This window comes from Eretmochelys imbricata, chromosome 23 (assembly GCF_965152235.1).
Source record: "Eretmochelys imbricata isolate rEreImb1 chromosome 23, rEreImb1.hap1, whole genome shotgun sequence".
Classification (NCBI taxonomy): Eukaryota; Metazoa; Chordata; order Testudines; family Cheloniidae; genus Eretmochelys; species Eretmochelys imbricata.
Genome location: NC_135594.1, coordinates 10634155 through 10650411, shown reverse-complemented (window position 1 = coordinate 10650411; position 16257 = coordinate 10634155). Strand labels below are relative to the sequence as shown.

The 16257-nt window shown below is 41.0% G+C and overlaps 1 pseudogene; it reads left to right on the top strand.

Annotated features, from left to right (window-relative positions):
- The first annotated feature begins 259 nt into the window (after positions 1 to 259).
- Positions 260 to 15157, top strand: LOC144279308 (butyrophilin subfamily 3 member A2-like; annotated as a pseudogene).
- The last annotated feature ends 1100 nt before the right edge of the window (positions 15158 to 16257 follow it).

Sequence of the window (16257 nt, the reverse complement as noted above, 5' to 3'; positions counted from 1 at the left end):
AGAACAAGGAGTAATGGTCTCAAGTTGCAGTGGGGGAGGTTTAGGTTGGATATTAGGAAAAACTTTTTCACTAAGAGGGTGGTGAAACACTGGAATGCGTTACCTAGGGAGGTGGTAGTATCTCCTTCCTTAGAGGTTTTTAAGGTCAGGCTTGACAAAGCCCTGGCTGGGATGATTTAACTGGGAATTGGTCCTGCTTCGAGCAGGGGGTTGGACTAGATGACCTTCTGTGGTCCCTTCCAACCCTGATATTCTATGATTCTATGATTCTATTCAGATACTGACATTTCTACAGACACCCTACTTGATAAGAGGTAAACAAAGTTATTTGTTGAATTTATTTTAATGAAGTAATTAATCATTGCCAGGGTGAGGGAAAAAATCACATGCATCAACAATCTAAGGTTCCTTATTTTTAATAGTGTCTAACATTTTCATTTGTCAGTGCAATGCAGTTTACTTCTTTGTTCACCCCAATGTGAAGAGAAATGGCTTAACTCTAATGCCATATGCAATACCAACAAAGAATATTCACTGAACGTCATTCATGGGATGCTTCAAATCCCCCATAACACTATGAAACTCCTAAGTCTATTCAGAGGCAAATAATTTTATATGCCATCAGACAAGCACCAGGCTGCCCAATAAAAATGTAAAAAGAAAAGGAGTACTTGTGGCACCTGAGGCTGCTTCTACATCATAAAGTTCATTCACTGATTAATGATCTGAAACAGAGAAAATGTCTATCTGTATCTATCTACAGGTGAATATAAAATCACTCACCCTGAATCGCCTGTATTGGATTCCTCAGAGAAGACATTACCCTCCCTTGCCAGGTGATAGCCACGAGTATCCCTGGGGACATCACTCTCCGCTGAAGACTTGTTTGACCCCAGGAAAATATAGATGTGAGTTCTTATAACAGAGGAAACAAAGAAGAAAAACAGGATCAGAGATACCAGGGTTGAATGGAGTTCTTTCAACATGAAATGAACACAGGGAACATGTCTCTAAAGCTGAAGAATGTCCAGGCTTCTGATACAGGGAATTACATGTGCTGAGTGGTTTCTGAGAACTGGTATGATGAGGTGGTGATTGAACTGGATATGACAGGTAAGTGAAGGTAATATTGAATCATTTATTACCAGATATTTTGTTATTGAAAGAAAGAGAGAAGGAGCTCAATTAAGCCTTTCTGCACCTCTTTTTTAGTCTCCAGAATTACACCACAAATGAGAAGAGCTGTGAGAATGATTTGTGGTTTCAGAGAAAAGACACAAAAATATTGAAGCCCTAGAAAGCCGGCCTCACGGTGAGAGACTAAAGAAGCTCAATCCTTTTAGTTTAACAAAAAGGTGTTTAAGAGGTGGTTTGATCACAGTTTATAATTACTTTCATGGGGAAGAGATTTCAGATATTAGAAGGCTTTTTCATCACACAGACAAAGCAAAACAAGATCCAGTGCCTTAAATTTAAGGTCAGCAAAGTTCAAATTGGAAATATAGTTCAATTTCTTTTAAATAAGGGTAATTAACCTTTGGAACAGACTACAAAGGTATTTGGTCAATTCTCCATCCCTTTTACATCAAGATTGGATATCTTTCCAAAAGATACCACCACAAGCCAGTGGTCAAAACCCAAAAACAATCAGGTTAAATCTATGTCCTGCATTGTAAAAGAATGGTCCATTCTAGCTTTAAAAACTATAGACTTGGCCTCAAATGCTTATTAGCAAGATGGTAGAATGAACTAACTCACTTAGCAACTTGGCTCTCTTAACCTCTTAGCCACAAGTGAATAAGAGAGAGTTTGTCCACACAGGATTTCACTCCTCTTATAGATTCTTAAATTATATCAAGGAAAATAAGATACTACTGACTGCAGTGAACATTGAGGCACAACATCTTTGTATGAACTTAATGATGATGAAAGTGCTTCAGATTTACATGAGGGGACAAACCCGTACCAAAGCTCAGTGGGAAAGAGAGGCTGGGAATTTCCCTCTAATGACAAGATCAGCTCCCAGATTGTGATGGACCTTAAAAGCGGCTTTTGTACACAAGGTGCCATCTGTGGGGGAATTCCCCTGACTCTGCTCTGTTTGCGCAAGGCATGACAAGTTTTTTTTAAAAAAAAACAACTCTTTTTTGTAGCTAGGGGTGGTGAGTCTTCCATTTTCCTGGATGATTATGCGGGTCAGGGGATCGTCCTCACCTGCAGGTCAGAGGGATGGTTCCCTGAGCCCCAAGTGCTCTGGCTAGACAGTAAAGGACAAAACCGAACAGAAAAGCCAACCACCATCAGCACAAAGACACCTGCTGGAACCTTCACTATTGAAAGTTCCATTAACATAGAACCAGGATCAGACAATGAAATTTCCTGCAAAATAATCAACAGCATGCTAAAGACAGAGAGCGAGTCCAGAGTCCTGATTTCAGGTGAGTGCAGATTTGGGGTAAGTGATTGTAAGGAGGAATAAAGAGGCTGCTTGGTTAATGAGATGGGTCCTGTTTTTCTCTCTCCTTTGTGGTAAGAAATAAATACCCATGTTGTCCGACCTAGCAGATGGAGTACTAGGTGAGGATTTAGGAAGCCAGAGTTCTATTCCTCAATGTGCTGTTAACCTGTTCAGTGACGCTGGACATATTCATTCCCTGTTCTGTGCCTCAGTTTTCCCACAAATGGGGATAATGATACTGACCTCCTTTGTAAAATATTTTGAGATCTACCATTGAAATGCCTGCTATATGAACTAGTAGTTATCTTCTTTTAAATATTTGCCTGTCAGTTTCCAGCAAAACCGATTTTGATAAAGCTGTGTTAAAACTTTTTAAAAAATCATAATTTGCACAGGTAGATTATTAAGAATTTTCTTTCTGCACAATGATCCCAGGTTCTAATGGCTTTCATTGCACATGAATATGTAACAAAGTTGCATGGCATTTTCAATCTTACTAAAGATATGGAAAATTCTGTCTCATTCAATGCACTAATGCATCCTGGGAAAAGGGCAGAGTTAAGGTGCTATATATAACTTTCATTTTGGCCTTTCCTGATTCTTGTGTGCTTAATTTTCCAACATTAACATTCCTTTAACTTTTCCTTGTTATTTAGTGGTTATTGGGCAGATTTTACAGCCCTTACTCATGCTTTATAGTCCTCACCCAGGTGAGTTGTCCTGTTTATATCTGTTGAGCACAGGGATTCTGTATTGAGTTCAAGCCCTGCTACTGACTTCCATTATCACCTCCGAGAATTTACTCAACTTCTCTCATTTTCCATACCTCAAGGGGGGGGGTAATAATACTTATCCCACCAACTTCATATGGTTGTTGAAAGGGTTAATTAATGTCAGTACATACATATAATTAACGCATATAAATTAACCTGAGTAACTCCATTTGGTTGGCCTTATAATTTTCAAGATGTTTCTTAAGAATTAGGGGAACGTTACTGACATTTTCACATATTTTTCAGATGTTTTCTTCCTGACTGCCTCCCCTTGGATGGCTGCTTTCCTGGTCATTTTATTTATTAGCATAGCCCTTCTTGTTGCTGTACCTTATAAATTGGCCCACCTTGATTATCATACATATTGTAAGGAGAGTGGTCAGTTTGGATGAGCTATTACCAGCAGGAGGGTGAGTTTGTGTGTGGTGGGGGGGTGAGAAAACCTGGATTTGTGCTGGAAATGGCCCACCTTGATTTTCATACACATTGTAGGGATAGTGGTCACTTTGGATAAGCTATTACCAGCAGAAGAGTGAGTTTGTGTGTGTGGTTTTTTCGAAAAAAAAAAGCGGCGGGGGGAGGTGAGAAAACCTGGATTTGTGCTGGAAATGGCCCAACTTGATTATCATACACATTGTAAAGAGAGTGGTCACTTTGGATGGGCTATTACCAGCAGGAGAGTGAGTTGGGGGGGGCAGAGGGTGAGAAAACCTGGATTTATGCTGGAAATGGCCCAACTTGATTATCATACACATTGTAAGGAGAGTGATCACTTTAGATAAGCTATTATCAGCAGGAGAGTGGGGTGGAAGGAGGTATTGTTTCATGGTCTCTGTGTATATAATGTCTTCTGCAGTTTCCACAGTATGCATCCGATGAAGTGAGCTGTAGCTCACGAAAGCTTATGCTCAAATAAATTGGTTAGTCTCTAAGGTGCCACAAGTACTCCTTTTCTTTTTATGTATTTCTGTGTATGTTATTTTAACAAATATGTGAAAATGTTAAAACATGATATGGAACTCTTTAATTATAATAAAAAGAAACGAAAACTGAAATTAGAACAGGTTGGACAAAACCCTGTTGTGGATGGTCTAGGTTTACGTAGTACGTAGTAATATGGCCACATTCAGAAAATGAAATATAAGGGTCTGTAAATTATATTTGCTTACCAGACAGGTCCCTTGTTCTGACAAGAGAATTTGTAAGTTCCTCACATTTAAATGTATTCAAGGCCAAAACAGACACCAATGAATGATTCAGGATTACAGATTTAGCATTCATGCCAGCAACTGTTTCCATCAAAATTATTCTAAGATGAAAGTGTCTCATTTTCAAAAAGCATTTTACTTTTTTTCAGATAATAATGACACAACATCTCGATTGAGTAAGTGACTGAGCAAGTGAAAGGAAATTTATATGAACATATTCTATATCTTGATTTTGACACAGTCCCAGGAAGCCTGTGAAATCCCCATCGCTGGAGGTTTTTTTAGAACAGGTTGGACAAACCCCTGTCAGGGATGGTCTAGGATTACTTGATCCTGCCCTGTGCAGGTGCTGGGACTTGATGACCTCTCAAAGTCCCTTTCAGCCGTACATTTCTATGATTCTATCATTTTAGAAGAAAAGTTTATCATAGCAGTTGCTTTGCTGATTTGAGAAGCTGCTTAAAAATTACAGGAGATGGGTGAGTTTGTTCTGTGCTTATGTTATGTTATGGCTGTGTGCTTTTAAGTTTGCAGTAGGCATCCAGGTGATATAAAGGGAATTAGGATTTATTTTGGGGTATTGACCAACAGTGACTATTGCTATTGCTGGCTCATCAGAAAAGTTTGTTTCCTTCTGTCATAAACAGATCTTGTCATCAAAATACATAATATGCAGGCTAGCATTCTGCCCCACATTACTCTATGGGCATCCCTTGACATTTGTTCCAGAATTGTTAACAGTTTTAAAATGGGGTTGCTCGTGTACCTGGAGAAATCACTTACATTTCCCAATATGCACTGGGTAAAGGATAAAATGCAAGGCCTTTTATAACACAGGCACTGAAAACAGGAGTAATTGCCTCCTGCTGGTTGTCTGCTTGGGAATTATGTTTGGTCATAATGGATTTGCTCTTGGTCCACAAGGTTCATTCAGGACTAGGGCAAGACCTGGAATTTCTCAATAAGCCGGGTGAGAATCTCAGTCCTCTGATCACTCATTTCCCTTAGGTGTATTCATGGGACCTCCTAGAAATTTCAGCAACTCAAAATATTTCTCTGGTAAAAAATCTTCTTCCTCAATTAAAGCTTCACTTCAGTCTTCTTCAGCAGATTTTAGGTCTCATGATCAGTCCCATTTATTTCAGTTCATCTACACTTAATTGTTCTGGACCCCTTTCTTTATTTGTCAGCTCTTCCTAAACTTCAGTCTGATGGCCCTCTTTTCCCACTCCAATCATTCTGCCAGTTAGTATCTGTTCCTGTTCACTCATGGTTTTGTCTGACTCACTCAGAAGCTGTCCTGCTAAGTCAGGTGATATGTGTGGGGTTGATGTGCAGACGCAAGGGGCCTCCAGAAGCAGCCTGACATTTCACAGGTGACGGGCCATCTCCTGCTTTATGTGGTCATATTCTCTGCATAATCAGAGAATTGGCAGAAAGAATGAATGAGGAGATAATTTGCTAGTAAAACTATCTGTTTCCTGTCTCCTAAGGCAAGTTTATCCTACACGGAGAGAATCTGGCCAAATTTTTTAAAGCTGTTTTTTTGCTGAAATAAGGCTTTGGGAAACTTATAAGAGCAATTAATGTTGAAATGACAGGTTTCAGAGTAGCAGCCATGTTAGTCTGTATCCACAAAAAGAAAAGGAGTACTTGTCCCCTCCCCGCCCCCCACTGTTCCTCAGACGTTCTTGTCAACTGCTGGAAATGGCCCACCTTGATTATCACTACAAAAGTCCCCCTCCCCCCTTACTGGTAATAGCTCAGCTTACCTGATAACTCTCCTTACAGTGTGTATGGTGACACCCTTTGTTTCATGTTCTCTGTGTATATAAATCTCCCCACTGTATGTTCCACTGAATGCATCCGATGAAGTGAGCTGTAGCTCATGAAAGCTTATGCTCAAATAAATTTGTTAGTCTCTAAGGTGCCACAAGTACTCCTTTTCTTAATGTTGAAATGTGATTCCCTGTGTTTGCAGTAAATGAAAAGGAAACAATGAAAGAAGGTAAATATATTTATGATGTGATATAACATAAGGTGTCAGGAATATTTCCATATGAGTCAGATCAGGGCCGGATATAGGCCCTAAGTACTGAAAAGATTATGGTGTCCCCCCTCATATGTAATTCAATATAAAAAAAATACTATACCGTAAAAAAAAATTATTTTTCAAAATGACACAAAACTTACATGTATGCTGAAATTAAAATAGCTTCTTTCTAGATTTTCTGATTGCAAAATTCTGGATAAGTTCATCGAAGCTGACTTGACGAAGCATGTCCGCTTCCATACACAATAGGGAAAGTGAATCAAGTCTGCCCTGACACATTGTTGTTCTCTGAGGGTTTTTTTATTCTTTTCAGCTGAGAAAAAGAGCATTTTGCAAAGAAGTTAGTAATCATCAATGTTAGAAAAATACATAGTGCAATCTCTACATTTGGAAATACACATTGTATTCCATCTTTCAATATTGTATCATGAAGATCAATGTGACTGAATTTCATTTTTCCTGTTTCATTAAACTTGGCGCGCATATAACAGTGGAACTGCTGTACTTCTCCACAGAGATTCATGTTCAAGTAAACAGGGTATGAGTCAACTAGCTTTTGGGAACCTTGTGAATATTGTTCGTCAGTGTCATAAATATAAAGGGAAGGGTAAACACCTTTAAAATTCCTCCTGGCCAGAGGAAAAACCCTTTCACCTGTAAAGGGTTAAGAAGCTAGGATAACCTCGCTGGCACCTGACCAAAATGACCAATGAGGAGACAAGATACTTTCAAAAGCTGGGAGGAGGAAGAAACAAAGCCTCTCTCTCTGTGTTTGTGTGATGCTTTTCCCAGGGACAGGACAGGAATGGAATCTTAGAACTTAGTAAGTAATCTAGCTAGATATGCGTTAGATTCTGATTTCTTTAAATGGCTGAGAAAAATAAGCTGTGCTGAATGGAATGGATATTCCTGTTTTTGTGTCTTTTTGTAACTTAAGGTTTTGCCTAGAGGGATTCTCTATGTTTTGAATCTAATTACCCTGTAAGGTATTTATCATCCTGATTTTACAGTGGTGATTCTTTTTACCTTTTCTTCTATTAAAATTCTTCTTTTAAGAAACTGAATGCTTTTTCATTCTTCTTAAGATCCAAGGGTTTGGGTCTGTGGTCACCTATGCAAATTGGTGAGGATTTTTATCAAGCCTTCCCCAGGAAAGGGGAGTGTAACATTTGGGACGATTTTGGGAGGAAAGACGTTTCCAAACAGACTCTTACCTAATAATACCGGTTAGACGTTTGGTGGTGGCAGCGAAAGTCCAAGGGCAAAAGGTAAAATAGTTTGTATCTTGGGGAAGTTTTAACCTAAGCTGGTAAAAGTAAGTTTAGGACGTTTTCATGCAGTTCCCCACATCTGTACCCTAGAGTTCAGAGTGGGGAAGGAACCTTGACAGTCAGATAAGTCCATATTGTTTAGAAAAGAAAATCTACTTGATACTTCTTTGTACACTTCACCTCTCCTCTTCATATGAGCTTCAAGTGTATCAATTATAGCGTAGTAAGTAGAAACGTGAAATTTGTCTCTAGGATTCAATGCTGTTTCTCTTGCACTGCTATCATTTGCTTGTTTTTTCCTGATTCGCTTGCGGGACTGGGCTTCTTTGTAGTTAGTATCAGGCAAGATATCTTTTGATATGTCTTCACATCTTTCGAAATCATTCCTCAAAGTGTGTAAGTGGTCTGCTAATGATTGACAGAGGTCTGCACATGTTTTCAAATCCAATACTTTTTCTTGGAGAGCTTGACCTGTGTGGTAAAAGTGTTGTAAAATTTCATTCCACATGGTCAACATGAATATGAACTCTAGTTCTTGCATCTTGTTTGCAATGTTTTCTTTCTCTCGCATAGTTTTTCCCTTTTGTGATTGGTCTTCAGCTATACTTTCTAATGCATCCACAATCTTTGAGTAGGACTCCAGAATTGCACTTGTTGCCATTGCATGTGCATCACAGTGAGTATTAGAAAGAGATTTTAACACACGATCATTGCCCAAATATGTTTTAAGAACTGCCCATCGGTGTGTTCAGGCAGAGAAAAATGTATAAAGTAACTGGACTGTTGAGAAAAAACTTACTGCCACCAGACAACAATCAACAGCACTGCGGCCAACAAGATTGAGAGAGTGTGCATGAATAAATATGGTATGAATATGGCATACTTGTTCTGTTCTAAAAGCTTCTTCTGCATTCCTTGATAACACCCTGACATGTTGGCAGTGTTGTCATAAGATTGACTTCTGCACTTGGAGACATCTATTTTGCAAACTTGGCACAGATAATGCAGTACTTGATTTGCAATTTCTTCACCAGTGTGGCTTTTCAAATTGAGGAATGTTATAAATTGTTCAACTGGTTTTCTATCTGTGGGAGACACATATCTTAGTACTCAATTGAACAATATGTGAAAGATCAGGTGTAGAGTCGACAGATAAACTGAAGTACCCGGCAGTACTTATTTCATCCACAATAGCTAAATGAACTTTGTCACTCATTAGAACAATGAGTTAATCACATGGGCTGGAAGAATGCACTATAAGGTGAGTAGAAAGCTGGCTAGATTGTCGGGCTCAACGGGTAGTGATCAATGGCTCCATGTCTAGTTGGCAGCCGGTATCAAGTGGAGTGCCCCAAGGGTCGGTCCTGGGGCCGGTTTTGTTCAATATCTTCATAAATGATCTGGAGGATGGTGTGGATTGCACTCTCAGCAAATTTGCGGATGATACTAAACTGGGAGGAGTGGTAGATACGCTGGAGGGGAGGGATAGGATACAGAGAGACCTAGACAAATTGGAGGATTGGGCCAAAAGAAATCTGATGAGGTTCAATAAGGATAAGTGCAGGGTCCTGCATTTAGGACGGAAGAATCCAATGCACCGCTACAGACTAGGGACCGAATGGCTAGGCAGCAGTTCTGCGGAAAAGGACCTAGGGGTGACAGTGGACGAGAAGCTGGATATGAGTCAGCAGTGTGCCCTTGTTGCCAAGAAGGCCAATGGCATTTTGGGATGTATAAGTAGGGGCATAGCGAGCAGATCGAGGGACGTGATCGTTCCTCTCTATTCGACATTGGTGAGGCCTCATCTGGAGTACTGTGTCCAGTTTTGGGCCCCACACTACAAGAAGGATGTGGATAAATTGGAGAGAGTCCAGCGAAGGGCAACAAAAATGATTAGGGGTCTGGAACACATGACTTATGAGGAGAGGCTGAGGGAGCTGGGATTGTTTAGCCTGCAGAAGAGAAGAATGAGGGGGGATTTGATAGCTGCTTTCAACTACCTGAAAGGGGGTTCCAAAGAGGATGGCTCTAGACTGTTCTCAATGGTAGCAGATGACAGAACGAGGAGTAATGGCCTCAAGTTGCAGTGGGGGAGGTTTAGATTGGATATTAGGAAAAACTTTTTCACTAAGAGGGTGGTGAAACACTGGAATGCGTTGCCTAGGGAGGTGGTGGAATCTCCTTCCTTGGAAGTTTTTAAGGTCAGGCTTGACAAAGCCCTGGCTGGGATGATTTAACTGGGAATTGGTCCTGCTTCGAGCAGGGGATTGGACTAGATGACCTTCAGGGGTCCAACCCTGATATTCTATGATTCTGTGATTCTATGATTCAGGGATTTATTCATTTTTACTAGTCAGGATGAGGTCCAAAATAGAATTATCCTGTGTTGCGTACAACAGCTTTTGAGTTAGAAAATCATCAGCTGTATAGTTTAGAAATACCAAAGATGTTTTATTATGGTCTGCACAGGACTTCAAGCAGGGGAATGAAACTTGCAAGAAATCAAAGCAGATTTACTGAGAAAACAATGTAAATACAAAGTTATTCTATGAAAAAAGAAAACTCGTGCAAATGCATTAGGAGGGATAAGGGAAATCTTACCGCCTGAGAATGATCTGCTTTTCTTTCTGAATGTGGGAAAGAAAAAAACATTTCTCATTGACTAAACTTATGTGTATTTCTTAGATCCGTACACACAAATCTTCCCATCGCCCAGTCCCACAACCACCAAAGCAAATGGCAAACATCTTTTGACTTAACTGGAGCAGATCTTTGAAAAAAATCTCCAATCTTGATTTTAAAATTATCGCTGATATACTATCTATCATGAACCTTTGTAAAATGTTCCAATGGCTAATGACTCTCACTGATAAAAATGTATACCTTATTTCAACTAGCTTCACTTCCAGCCATTGGATATTGTTAAACCTTCCTCTGCTACATTGAGGACCCAATTACCAATTATTTGTCCCCCATCTACCTACTTACATAAGTTGATCAAGTCACCCTGTGTTTTTGTTAAGATAAATAGATTGAGCTCCAGGACGCTTTCTTTCTTCAGTTGTCATATGGGATTGGGTTAGCATGGTGCTGTCTGCCACATTCATGTACAGCTTTGAGCACAAAAGAGTTAGGTGCAGGGAGTGAAAGCAAAACCTTAGAATCTTTAGTTGGTGTCATAAAAATAAAGGGAAGGGTAAAACCCCTTTAACATCCCTCCTGGCCAGAGGAAAAATCCTCTCACCTGTAAAGGGTTAAGAATCTAAAGGTAACCTCGCTGGCACCTGACCAAAATGACCAATGAAGAGAGAAGATACTTTCAAAAGCTGGGAGGAGGGAGAAAAACAAAGGGTCTGGGTCTGTGTGTGTGATGCTTTTGCCGGAGACAGAACAGGAATGGAGTCTTAGAACTTAGTAAGTAATCTAGCTAGGTATGTGTTAGATTAGGATTTCTTTAAATGGCTGAGAAAATAGCTGTGCTGAATAGAATGAATATTCCTGTCTATGTGTCTTTTTTGTAACTTAAGGTTTTGCCTAGAGGGATTCTCTATGTTTTGAATCTAATTCCCCTGTAAGGTATCTACCATCCTGATTTTACAGAGGTGATTCCTTTACTTCTATTAAAAGTCTTCTTGTAAGGAAACTGAATGCTTTTTTGTTGTTCTAAGATCCAAGGGTCTGGGTCTGTGGTCACCTATGCAAATTGGTGAGGATTTTTACCAAACCTTTCCCAGGAAGTGGGGTGCAAGGGTTGGGAGGATTTTGGGGGGAAAGACGTGTCCAAACTACGTTTTTTCAGGAACCCAGATAAAGTTTGGTGGTGGCAGTGGAAACCCATGGGCAAAGGGTAAATTAATTTGTACCTTAGGGAAGTTTTAACCTAAGCTGGTGAAAGTAAGCTTAGGAGGTTTTCATGCAGGTCCCCACATCTGTACCCTAGAGTTCAGAGTGGGGAAGGAACCTTGACAGTTGGAATCCAGAAATTTTTATCAGCCCTTTTGAATAACATTGCTGGAGTCTGCTGGATGATTTTGATAGGAACATAAAAAAGAACATAACAGTTGGGTATCTCATTTACTAACATCAAGAACAGGATGAATTAGCCGGATTCAATATGGCTTATTCCGTCAGCTAAATATTTACTCCAATATTTATCTAATTGTGTATTTCATCACATCCTGCTGTCTCTGCTGCTCTTAGCCCCACACCACAGATTTTCTCCCATTTATTACATACCATCTGTCATAACCATAGGGGTAATCTAAATTCCTCCTTACCTGTAAGGGGTTAAGAAGCTCAAGTAACCTGGTTGGCACCTGACCAAAGGAACCAATGGGGACAAAAGATACTTTCAAATCTGGGGGGAGAGACTTTTTGAGGGGAGTTCTTTGTTTCTGTGACTGTTCGCTCTTGGGACTAAGAGGGACCAGACATCAATCCATGTTCTCCAAATCTTTCTAAACAAATCTCTCCTATTTCAAACTTGTAAGTAACAGCCAGGCAAGGCGTATTAGTTTATTTTTGTTTTCTCAACTTCTGAATTTTCCCTTTGCTAGAGGGAGGTTTTATCCCTGTTTTGTTGTAACTTTGAAACTAAGGCTAGAGGGGGTTCCTCTGTGCTCTTTGAATTTTCTGATACTCTGTAAGGTTAACTACCAGCCTAAGTTTACAGAGGTGATTCTTTTACCTTTTTCTCTTTAAATAAAATCCTTCTTTTTAAGAACCTGACTGATTTTTCCATTGTTCTAAGACCCAGGGGTTTGGGTCTGTAGTCCCTTTGTAACCAGTTGGTGAGAATATATGCTCAAGCCTTCCCCAGGAAAGGGGGTGTAGGCTTGGGGGAATATTTTGGGGGAATAGGACTCCAAGAGGTCCTTTCCCTGATTATTTGTTAAATCACTTGGTGGTGGCAGCGATCCCAAGGCAAGAAAGAAATCTATGCCTTGGGGAAGTTTTAACCTAAGCTGGTAAGAATAAGTTTAGGGGGTCTTTCATGTGGGTCCCCACATCTGCACCCTAGAGTTCAGAGTGGGGAAGGAACCCTGACACCATCTAATCTACACATGTGTGCAATATAACATGAGTAGAACCACTCACACAGGGGGTGATGTACAGATTGCCCAAACAGTTTATGTCTGGATTCCTGGAGCTCCTCTAGTGGAATCTGCAGTTAATCTACAACCTGATTCATCAGTCCCGGATCTACCGAAAATGGTGAACAAGGGAAGGTGGAGGAGGCATCACAGCTCACCTGAGGGAGATGAGGAGACGGCAACACGTGCAGCAGTCTCTTCATGTGTTCATGCCTAAATCTTTGATCTTTGCTTCCAAAGATTATACCCCTGAAAAGAGGCCCAGACGGATACAACATTTCCATATAGCCAGGTAAGCAGATCCTGTTGCTGCTTTCTACCACTGAGCAGAATTTGTTGAATCAAGATAAGTTCTCTCTTTTTGGTCTATCCAGTCAGAAGCCAGGATGAACGATGACATCTGTCCATGTCAGGATGCTGAATTTGGACATTCTGCTATGAAAGCAAATCCAGGACTAAAGACAGGCAGTGAGGACAATGAAGTGTGAGACTGAAGAGATGAAAAACCCATCACTTCCTGTGCCTTTAGGGGGCTATAAGGATCAATATGCCATGACCTCAGTTCAACTTGTTAATAAACTTCCAAAGGAGAGGCTTTGGGGGGAACATATTTGTTACTCCTCGGGTCCATTTCAATCTCAAGTCTTTGGTAATAAAACCAGCACAGCACCCTGTTCAGAAACAAAACTGGTGACATTTCCTGTTCTTTTCCCCTGCAAATAGATCAACAAAAGGATTAGCCCACCTCGAAAAGATGAGTTTCAGCACGCTGTCGTTGAGAGACCAATTGGGATTGAGCTAGATCCTCCTGCTGAAGAAGTTGGCCATTTGATTGTGGACTTCAGCTATGTGCGTAGCTACATTAATTTTTTTTTGTAATGCAAAACTCTGAAAATTTTAGTACCACTTCTCACAGCAGGATGGACTGAAAGTGTACATCCCCCCTGCCCCCCCCAAGACCTCTATTTGTTTAGATAAAACACAGCTGTAACATTTTCAGTGAGAATCTGCACTGATAATCCCTTGACAGAAAGGAGACTTGTATCCTAATGGATCCAAACTTTTCTACTTTTTTGGAGAGGGATGGCTTTTGACCCCCTGTCCCCCATGTCAAGACCTTCAATTGACAGCTGTGACTATTAAAGGGTTAGTCGATGGATATGAATAAAAACATTCACATCCCTGAGCAGGTAAAAGATAATTCTTATACATATAGTTAGTTATTGGGATGAGCAAAGCAGGGGTTTACCATAAAGCCTTCACAGGTTGTAATAAAGCATTGTTAATCTGGAGGACATCCCTGCCTGGACTTGTTGCCAGCAGAATGTCCAGTAATTTGTGGGGTTTTTCCTAGACTACTTCAGCCTGTAAAGCCAGGCTTTAAAATTTAAAATCCTCAGGGAGAGGAGATGAGGAATCTGGGATGACTGAAGCTTCCTGAGGTGTCAGGGAGGGAGCTGGTGTAGCTGAGATCTTCTGGAAAGGAATAGGTTCTTGTTCTGGCAAAGGCTGCTCCAGGGGTTATGGCTCAAGAAGTGGATGCACTCCTGTAACCTTGAGAGGGGCTGGTCTATAAACTGATCCGAATGAGGGTACAGAGAGATCTGCTCCAAGAGTGGGGTGGAATGTAGATCTGTGAGAGTGGGAAGCAGTCTATGAGTCCCAGAAGGCCACTGTGAGAAGGAGTATGGCATCAGAAGGCTGAGATGGTCTATTCTTTCTGTAAGAATGGGGACACTCTAGGCACCAATGTTTTCCCTCTGCAGGGAACTTAGAAGATGTACGAGATTTCTTCTGCAGTGGAGGAAGACTCTGTATTGGAATCCAAGGATCCCATCTATAATCTCTGGGCATGGAGGTAACCCACACATCTGGGGCTGCAGCTTATCTTGACTTGTCAAGAAACTAACAAGAAAAGAGCAAAATCAGCCCAGAGGATGGGAGCATTGTCTGTTTCAGGGAAATTGGAAAAAAAATATCCAAGAAATCATTTTTTATCAATTTTGAGGTTAAAGACAGAGTCAGTGCTGGCTCAGAGGGGAGTCAGATACCAAGATCCCTGATGGTGAGGTTAATGATATAAATAGATACTCAAAAGAGGAGTGCACTGGTACCAAACCCAGAGTCACCTGCTCTGAATATGGTGCCTGTTTTATCCCTGGTACCAAGTATGTGGATGGCATCGATCTCAGCCCTGATGCTAAAGAAGCTGAAGGCCCTGGAATAGCAGGTGGTATTGACAGTCCCGCTGAGTCCTTAGTTAGCAACGAGGACGTCATGGACAAACGGGGGGAGGGATAGCCCCGTGGTTTGAGCAGTGGCCTGCTAAACCCAGGGTTGAGAGTTCAATCTTTGAGGGGGCCATCTGGGGCAAAAATTGGGGATTGGTCCTGCTTTGAGCAGGGGGTTGGACTAGGTGACCTCCTGATGTCCCTTCCAACCCCGGTATTCTATGATTCTATTTAACAGAGCTAGTCTATGACGCCACAGAGCCCTGTGGGCTTGAAAGCACCAAAAGTGGCAGTGACGCAACTACGTCCATAGGTACCAGAGTCGACAGCCATCCACCAGATGTAGTCAATAGTATAGGAAAACTCCCACTCCAGTACCAGGAAGATGATGGCTGACTGCCCTCTACTACCCTGGGTAACATGCTCTTGTGAACATCTCAAGGAGGAAGATGATAAATCACTTCTTTCCCCAATCTGTCTTGTCAATCCTATTTTGAAGAGGTGGTTCCCAAAATATACCATGACCTCATTCCCTTTTTAAAGGAGAATTAGGGCCCCAGGCTCCGTACCCCACCACTTCAGCAATTGAAGGCAGATGAAGTGGATTAGTTGCAAAGACTTTGGAGGGTCCTGAGGCCTATCCAGGACTCATGGCTTGTTCCATCAACGGCTCCTTCAGATAAAGATTCCTGGCCATTCGTGTTCTCTTTTTCACAGATGCTACAACTTTCTATAATGTGACCCATTCCTGGGTAGAACAAACAGTTTCTGAGTGGGGGAGAGAGGTCACTGTTGGGGATAGAGACCCCATATGACAGGCAAAATTTGAAACCTGGAGAGCACTGCATAAATGTTGTTGTCAGGCACCACAAAACACTAAAATCACCTAACTAACTATAAAAACTACTCTAAAACCTAACCAGGCTACAGGTAATACCACACACAACCATTAAGAACTATTTACAAAGTAAAAATCTTGGCGACACAGTGTGACGGAAGGAGGGGCTCCCCAGAAGCCTGGCTGTTGGTTCCTCAAAACCATCTTAACTTTGGTAAATATAAAGTTTTAGGATACACTGAATTTACTGCTATAGCATATGTGTGTTTGTGCATGTGTGTGTGTGTGTGTGTATACATGCGTTTGAGACCTAATTAAAAGGTACTTTTAGG